Below are 8,121 nucleotides of genomic sequence, written 5' to 3' on the forward strand. Positions count from 1 at the left end.
TATATATATTTAGTTCTATGGATACTAAATTTAGCAAGAATCGTTTTGTTTTAAAACCCAGGCTTGATCATTTTAGATAATAAGTAATCATCAGCATAAACTTTGTCTTGTTTGCACTGGAGCCAAAATACAACGTTGGACCGAAATAAAGTGAAAAACAATAAGCGACCAGTAGGTGGCAGTGTATATGCATCTACAACCAACTCTGCTTGCGGCGAGTTTTATGTTTTGTTTTGTTTTGTTAAACACGTAAAATTCTGCCACTTTTGTACATTTTCACAAGGAGATAAACATCTGCTGAGGAACAACTGTACTGTAATTCATAAACAACTTCCCTATGAGCAATGATATAGTTCATGGATCTGCGGCAGTGATACGCTTCTGATGTGAGCTCAATTCAGATTGTAAAACATTAATAGAATAGAACAGAACAGAATAGAATAGAATAGAACAGAAATTTACTGTTCCTCATTGAAGAACTTCAAGGGATTGTAAGCAGCAAAGTGACAGACAAATGGAAACATGCAGAAACACTTAAAGGTAAAAATATAAAAAAACTGAAAATAAGAATAAGAGACTGCACCAATTTACAGCATAAGAACAAAAATACAGAACCGTTATTAGAAATAGCATACTCAGATTCAAAGAAATGTGCCACTGAGTAGGATAATAATAATAAAAAAAGGTGCATGTGTATTTGTGCAAAACATTTATAAGAAACGTAAAAACTGCAAATGCCAGCAGGGACGTAAACCCTTATTGAGTCTGTTGGGAGCAGTGATGTTCTAAAGTCTAACAGAGGCTTGGAGGAAGGACCTGTGATAACGCTCCTTTGTGCATCTAGGTTGCAGCAATCTGTCACTGAAGAAGCTATCCAGTTCTGCAACAGTTCCATGCATGTGGTGGGAGACATTGTCAATCAGTGATGTTATTTTTTCTAAGAAAAATAACCTTAGCTCAAAAAGGAATTTTGGTTTGTGTCAGTGGATACTGACACAAATAAAGATCTGTGAAGGGGTTGGTAACTAAAAGAGGAAGACTCATCGTTATATGGCCTCTTTATAAAGAGGAAAATTCACAGAAATTCAAGAGCAAGTGTGTGGAGCTATTCACCTCGACTACCATCCCTTTGCAAAAGTGTCCCAGAAAAGGGGGTCTTCTGCCAGTGACAGGCCTGAGCGTATAAATATGTAAGGATGACATGAAAAGGGGAAGTTTGCAAACAGCTATGATATATCCAGATAGGCTTGACCAGGCTTTATTTTTGAGTTATGTGGAGGTGCATGGAGTGCAGTTTGTGTTTTCAGAGTAGGTATGAGCTTCTCAAACATATAAGACTAATGCACCGCAATAGGCAACACTAGTCATGACTGCATTCAAATTGACGGTGTAATTTCAAGACGCTGAAAGCTTTGCACATCCACCTATGAAGAGTTCCTCCCAAACCAGATTCTCAGAAGCCTCTGGAATTAATAACATTTAATTGTCCTTTGTGCACCTGTAGTAGTCTTTCTACTGAGACAGATGTTTTCTCACATTTAGGCATTCATTTTAAAAGCCAAGAAACTGTTGCCTGTGTTTTCAGGGATTGTAATAACAAAACAAATATCTACGGAACATATCACTCTCACAAAAACAGGAAACACAACCCGGATACGCTAAATGATTTCAAACCAGGCATAGTAACTACAACTGGAGTTTCTCAAGAGTTGTCTGACAATGCAGAGCAAGATGCACTTAACCCGATGACTCTGCAATGGAATAAAAAGTGCTTTTCCAAGTGAAGATGTAGATTTAAGACTCTAGCTGACACAATTCAGCAAAATGTAGCTACAGCTTTATTCAAACCTGAGCATTTTGGTCATGTGTCAGCCACAAAAATGGCTGAGTTTCTCGAGGAACTGCACTATTTGTTCAGCGCAGGCACATTTCCCCTCTCTGTAAACATTATTGAAATGTACTCAGGAATCATAGTTCCACATCTCATAGGTCAGTGAGAACTGAAATAGCCACATCCCTCTCAGCCTCTCACCCCTTGCTTGAAGCTAAAGGTGAGGGTGGCTGATGAGCACATCGTATCTCAACAAGAGAGAACTGCAATGTCATTGAGTGTCATTGTAGTGTCATTGAGTACATGCTTGAGGAAAAGGAAAATAAAAGCTGCCAGTGTGTGCCACTACTGAAGAGTTTGCAACAACTTTTTAATAGGAACGATGTTATGGATAAGATCATTGAGAACAACAGAGTCTATCAGAGTAATGGGACAACTGGAGAATCGCATAGGTAAGTCATTTCAGGATGGGTCTCACTTTAAGAAAAACAGTTTCCATTCAGGGGATGAGTTGAGAATTTTCCTAACGTTGTATGTAGATGACTTTGAAGTATGCTATCCTTTGGGTACTTCTCGAAGAAAACACAAGCTCTGTGGAATCTACTGGACTCTGAGTAATTTGCCTCCAGGATCGCATTCAGTACTTTCCTCAATTTTCTTGGCAGTCTTGAGCAAATCTGATGACGTGAAGTATGGTTTTGACCAAGTCTTGCATCTACTTTTTCAAGATTTAAAAACCCTTGAGCAAGATGGAATTTTTGTTCCTTTGCTCGGTAGGTGTGTTAAAGGCACAGTACAAGTTGTTCTTGCTGAAAATGTTAGTGCTCCCAGTTTTGCAGGTTTTAATGAAAACTTAACCACAGGGCACATATGCCGATTCTGCACAACACGAAAAGAGATCCAAACAAAAGATGTAGATCAGGTTCATTCATTCTGATAACCACAGTGCTACATGAAACACATGTGAACTCTGCCCAGAAGGATGGTTCAAGATTTTTTGGGGTCTAAAGACAATGTGTATTCTCTAAAAATGTTGCTGGCTTTAGTGTTGTCTCAGGTTATCCCTCTGATATCATGCATGGTGTGTTTGAGGGTATTGTGCCTGTGGAGCTTGCACAGTGTTTGTCAGTGTTAATATCTAAGAAATATTTTAGTCTTGAGCATCTTAACAAGTCCATCCTTGGTTTTCTGTACAAGTGGTCAGACAAGACAAAAAAGCCTCACGCAATTCCACACATTCTCTAAAACAATTGGGGGAATGCCCAGGAGAACTGGGCCCTGCTAAGATTTCTTCCATTCATCATTGGGCATCTGGTGGCAGAGGGGGACAAGGCTTGGCAAATTCTAATGGATTTAAAAGATGTTGTGGAGCTTTTGCTTGCTCCAACAAACACTGAGGAATCCATTGCTTACCTTGAGTGCAAGATTTCAGAGCATTGCAAAAGAACTCTTTAATGATATGCAGCTTCTACCCAAGCATCATTGCTTGTAACACTAACTTGTACTCATCAGGAAGTTTGGTCCTCTTATTAATCTCTGGACCATGCGATTTGAGGCCAAGCCCAGCTTTATTAAGCAGGTCATTCAACATTCAAACTGCTTCAAAAATGTGCCCCTCACACTGGCTGTCAAGCACCAGCTCATGATTTCATATCAGAAGTGTCTCAACTCTTCCTGTCGAAGTTCTAAAAAAAAGAAATAATGGAGAACATTGAACAGATGTTTCCTGGCACAAGAGAAGTACACATGACTACATTTGTGACAACCAATGGTGTACGTTTCAGAAAGGGCATGATTGTAGCTCATGGGTCTACCAGTTGGATACCTGAGTTCGGACAGATAGATCGTATTTTTGGCATACAAGAGAGACTGTTTTTTGTGGTTAAGAGACTTTCTGGGTTGTATGGTGAGCATCACAGAGCCTTTGAGCTCATGGCACGTCCAACCAAAGAGACAGATCTGATTGAATTTAGAAATCTGACAGATGACTACCCTCTGGCAGACTACTTTGTTGGATGTCTGAGACACTCAAAAGACACATAAGTATTGAAGGTATGCTGACATTAAAATTTACATATCAATGCATTCAAAAGGGCAATCTGCTTTTCAATTTGCATCTCTGTTTTCGAGATGTATTTCCTTCATCTTAGTTAAAATTAGATCATATATCCTCTTCTTTTACCATGTGTTGTTAACCAGGGGTAATTCTCGTGTAAAATGTGTTTTTTTGTTTATGTAAGTCCCATTTTCTATTTAAGCTTTTTATTGATTGATTGACAAAGCTGAAGAAGGAGTCCTATCAGCTGTGGTTGGCTTGTGGGACTCCTGAGGTGGCTGACAGGTACCGTGAGGTCAAGCGTGCCACGGCCCGGGCTGTGGCAGAGGTAAAAACTCAGGCCTGGGAGGAGTTCGGTGAGGCCATGGAGAATCTCTGCCAGGTGTGGTAAGGCGTATTCGTCACTTCCTGTTTTCGGTGTTGCACTCGGTGGATTGTTTGGTGTGTGAAGGCTCTCTCGTTTGATCTGATTCCTCTCTACTGTGATACCTCTTGTTCTAATACATAGGCACGTTAAACACATACTTTCTGTTGCTGCTTTTAACGTTTGGTGACTCTCTGTGTCTTACACGGTTTTTTCTAGTAGTGGTAAGGGGTCGCTAGCTTAGCGTTAGCTTTAGCTCCACCATGGCTACCCGTTCTGCTGTTTCTCTCTCTGAGTCTCCTCCTCTCTCCTGCTCTGTGTGTCAGATGTTCAGTTACTCCTCTACCTCCTTTAGTGATAATGGTACGTGTAATAAATGTAACATCTTTGTAGCTTTGGAGGCGAGGGTGTCGGATTTGGAGGCCCAGCTCCGCGCTGTTGAAAAACCGGCAGATAGCCGAGGCCCCTTTGCGGAGCCACCTAGATTAGCTCCCTGTAGCAGCCCTCCAGCAGAGCCCGCGCAGCCGGGGCCTCAGGCCAGCTGGGTGACGGTACTTAGAAAGCATAGTCCTAGATCCCAGCCCACAGGTCACCACCAACCCGTCTGCATTTCTACAAGATTTTCCCCGCTCACCGACACACCTGCTGAGGAGCCAACTCTGGTAATTGGCAGCTCCATAGTCAGAAACGTGGCACTATAGAGACCAGCGACCATAGTCAAATGTCTGTCAGGGGCCAGAATGGGCGACATCAAATCCTACCTGAAACTGCTGGCTAAGGATAAGCGTAAATACAGTAAGATTGTTATTCATGCTGGTGGTAATAACACCCGTTTACGTCAATCAGAGGTCACCAAAGTTAGTGTTGCTTCGGTGTGTAAGTTTGCCAAAACAATGTTGGACTCTGTAATTTTCTCTGGTCCCCTCCCCAATCTGACCAGTGACAACATGATTAGCAGCATGCTGTCATTACACCGCTGGTTGTCTGGGTGGTGTCCAGAAAAATATGTGGGCTACATTGATAATTGTCGAACATTTTGGGGAAAACCTGATCTGATCCGGAGAGACTCCACTTTGAATGGAGCAGCTCTTCTTTCTAGGAATCTGGCCGAATTTATTAGTTCTCCAAAACTCTGACAACCCAGGGTTTGTCATATCGTTTTTAATGGATTTGACCCACATGCAGAAACAATTCAGGAGATTTACGGTAAAGTGTTTATTTACAGTGTAGTGAAATGGGCAGGGGAACTGGAACCGGGAAACTAACTGTAAAATAAACAGGATGGTAAGCAGGAAATACTCAGGGCCAAAACTCAAGAATAATAATTCAGCCTTACTGGGTTGGTGGAATGATCCGCCAGAGGGTCAAGCGGAGAGACCAAATAGTTGTTTACCCGTGAGACAGATGATGGTGGAATAATGGTGTGCCAGGATGATAAGATGGTCCAGGGTTTTCAGAAATTGGTGCAGTGGAAGGAGGACGGTGGACAGGGTTCTTGAAGGGTGATCCAAGAAGTAAAGAATTCAGGAGGCTGCACAACCGGTGTGGTTCAATGAAGTAATGAAAGGCTAGAGTCTTTGATCATGGAGCTGGATAGCTTCTTACCAGAAGTGGTTAATCCAGGCAGAGTTCCACACAAAAAGGCAAGGTCAGGTTCAGGTAATCTTGCAAGGTAACAAATTCAAATTACTTAAAGTTCAAGGCAAGAACAAGACAAGGTAATGTGGCTTGAGCTGTACCACTAAGGGACAACACTCTGGCAGTGAGTAGCTGGCAGCCTCCTCCTAATATACTCCTCAGCAGGTAATCAAGGGAATGATGAACACCTGTCACCTCTTCTCCAGGTTCCACCCCATCTAGGGGCTAAGCACAGTAAAAGCACCAAACAAACAGACAAAGCACAGATCCTGACAGTGTTCAGACCAGGAAGCAGTGTCGTAGTTTAACACTCCTCTCTGCAGCTTCTGTACTGCTACCCACGCATTACCCTATTAAGACAGTGTCTCGCCCACAGCCAAAATTGAATAAATTAAAAAATTATCTCAAACGAGGAAATCAGGACAATCTAATAAAAATAATCATAACTCAGACTAAAAATAAAAATAAAACAATTAAATATGACTTACTGAACATAAGATATCTCTCTTCAAAGACTTTGCTAGTTAGTGACCTGATTTGTGACAATCAGATTGATTTATTTTGCCTCACAGAAACATGGCTGCAGCAAGAGGATTATGTTACTATAAATGAATCAACTCTTACTAATTATTAAAATTTTCACATTTCTCGAAATACTGGGCGAGGAGGAGGAGTAGCAACCATCTTTCAGTCTGATTTATTGACTAGTCCCAGACCAATCAATAGCTACAACTCTTTTGAATATTTAATCCTTAGTTTTCCTCATCCAAATTGCTAAGCACTAAAACCACTTCTGTTTGTTGTTTTGTACCGTCCACCAGGCCCTTATTCTGAATTTTTAGATCAGTTTTCAGACCTTTCATCTGATTTAGTGTTAAATACAGATGAAGTTATTATAGTGGGGGATTTTAACATTCATTTTGACACTGAAAGTGATAGCTTAAATATAGCCTTTAATGCTATATTAGACTCAATTGGCTTTGCTCAAAACATTAACAAACCTACCCACCGTTGTCTTCATTCTCTGGACCTTGTGCTGACATATGGCATTGAGTGTAAAGACATAACAATATTTTCTCATTATCCTGTCCTGTCTGACCATTTTTTAATAACCTTTGAGTTTAATTTAACCGAGTACTCCACACCTGAAAGAAAATTTCATTATTGTAGATTATTATCAGACAATGCTGTAACAACCTTTAAAGAATCTGTTCCACTTTTGATTTCCTCATTATCACAGAAAAGCACAGTGGAGGGCAATAATTTTGTTTCTACCCCTTCACAAATTGATTCTCTTGTTAATATTGTTACTTCATCTTTGCGTGGTGCATTAGACAATCAGCCCCCCTGGAAAAGAAGGTAATTATTCATAGGAGGCTAGCTCCATGGTTTAATTCAGCGCTGCATACTTTAAAGCACAATGTTAGAAAATTGGAGAGAAAATGGCACTCTACACACCTAGAAGATTCCTACTTAATCTGGAAAAATAGCCTACTGTTGTATAAAAAGACACTTCACCAAGCTAGAACAGCTTATTTCTCATCATTAATAGAAGAGAACAAGAATAATCCTAGGTTTCTCTTTAGTACAGTTGCTAAACTTACACAGAGTCATAGCTCTGTTGAGCCATCCATTCCCTTAGCTCTTAGCAGCCATGACTTTATGGGATTCTTCTTAAATAAAATTAATTCTATTAAAAAGAAAATCTTTGACATACTCCCGAAGATGATTACTTCATCCTCAGCAAGTGAGACAACATTGGAAATAACTGCAGAACCTGATTTGTGTTTGGACTGTTTTGATCCTGTGAAGCTTCCTGAGTTATCAGAAATATTAGCTTAATCTAAACCTTCAACTTGTATGTTAGACCCAATCCCAACCAAATTATTTAAGGAAGTGTTCCCTCTGATTACCAGCCCCATTTTATATATGATTAATCTATCTATAGTAAATGGATATGTACCACAGGCTTTTAAGTTAGCTGTAATTAAACCTTTACTTAAGAAACCTTTGCTTGATCGAGATGACATGAAAAATTACAGACCTATATCCAATCTTCCATTCTTATCTAAAATTCTTGAGAAAATGTTTGCTAATCAAATGTGTGAGCATTTATACAGCAATGACCTGTTTGAAGAGTTTCAGTCAGGTTTCAGAGCTCATCATAGCACTGAAACAGCTTTGCTGAAAGTCACTAATGATATTCTTATGGCCTCAGATAATGGACTTGTG

The sequence above is a fragment of the Girardinichthys multiradiatus genome, chromosome 3, assembly GCF_021462225.1.
Source record: "Girardinichthys multiradiatus isolate DD_20200921_A chromosome 3, DD_fGirMul_XY1, whole genome shotgun sequence".
Taxonomy (NCBI): domain Eukaryota; kingdom Metazoa; phylum Chordata; class Actinopteri; order Cyprinodontiformes; family Goodeidae; genus Girardinichthys; species Girardinichthys multiradiatus.